The sequence below is a fragment of the Sesamum indicum genome, linkage group LG11, assembly GCF_000512975.1.
Source record: "Sesamum indicum cultivar Zhongzhi No. 13 linkage group LG11, S_indicum_v1.0, whole genome shotgun sequence".
NCBI lineage: Eukaryota > Viridiplantae > Streptophyta > Magnoliopsida > Lamiales > Pedaliaceae > Sesamum > Sesamum indicum.
Window position 1 is genome coordinate 10,441,931 of NC_026155.1, and position 1,306 is coordinate 10,443,236.

The following is a 1,306-nucleotide window of genomic DNA, read 5'->3' on the forward strand; positions in this document are numbered from 1 at the left end:
CTTCTCTCTCTCTAAATATATATATATATATATATATAAATAGAACATAATTATATTCATCACGTTATTGAATTCATCGTAAATTTTAGACACGAGTAATATGAGTTTTACGAGCTCAGCAGTCATGAGAAATGTTAGTGATAGGAGAAGCGTAATGTATAGTGAAGACTTATCGACAATAAAAATTGATATATTGATATTTACTCAACATGATGTCTCAAAAGAAGAAAAAGATTTTATTTTTGGGAATGAAAATTCTTCATCTCTTATTACAGATTTTCAAAATGATCTCAAAATTAAAAAAAAAGTTCGAAACATTTACCCCAACCTTTTATTGAATTTTCAAAATCTTCCCGAAACTCGAAATTAAATATATTAAGTATTTCGAATTTTGGGATTATTTTATAAAGTATAGAATTAAATATGTCAAATTTTTTTTTAAATTTTGAGACCAATTTTAAAATTTCGTACCGTAAAGAACTGAAAGAATTAAATCCAGTATTTTGTGGCACTAGTAGTGATGTGAACATTAATTTTTTCAAGACACTAAGAATTAGGAGTGTCTGGACCACTTTCTGTGGGGGGTTTTCTTTAGGGTTCTTGTGAGAGCGAAACAAGTGGGAAATGTTGGGTCGTGTGTGTTTCACTTATTCTTTGTAATTATTTTTTTAAAAAAGAATTTTAAGTTGTTAGTGGGGATACATGAACCCTAATTTGATTAGACTAGGTAATTATACACACATATATACATATATATATCTACAATATAAAAATGCATATACTAAACTTGGATAACATAAAAAACAATGATAAATATGTATATTTATTAATGATTATTAATGTGGTTTCCGACTCGATTAGTATTTCGTTGTATGAAATATTGTTCGTTGTGATCTTATACGAATGAGTTTTATGGTATTGCTCTAAAAAGACACCTCGCTAGGGGAGGAGACTTTGAGGCTTCCAAATGGCTCAAGCTATTCGTCTTTAACTAATGTTAGAACAAAGCCATGTATCCATCCAAAACCCTCGTTTAGGGGTTGTTGATGTAGACAAGCGTTCAACATTGGTTGCTGGCAAGAAACTTAAGCGGCTTATAAGCTCTAAGGCCCCGTTTCTCTAGCGAGACGCATTTTCAAGATAAATTCATGATGCTTACGTGAATCTAAAGCGGATAATACGTCAAGAAAATAGGGTACGGATCGAATCACAAGTCATATCAATTATGATTTTTTTTCGATAATAGCTTTTTAAGGGGAAAAAAGTTGAATAAAATGGGAAAGAAAATATAAAATTTTCTTAAAAG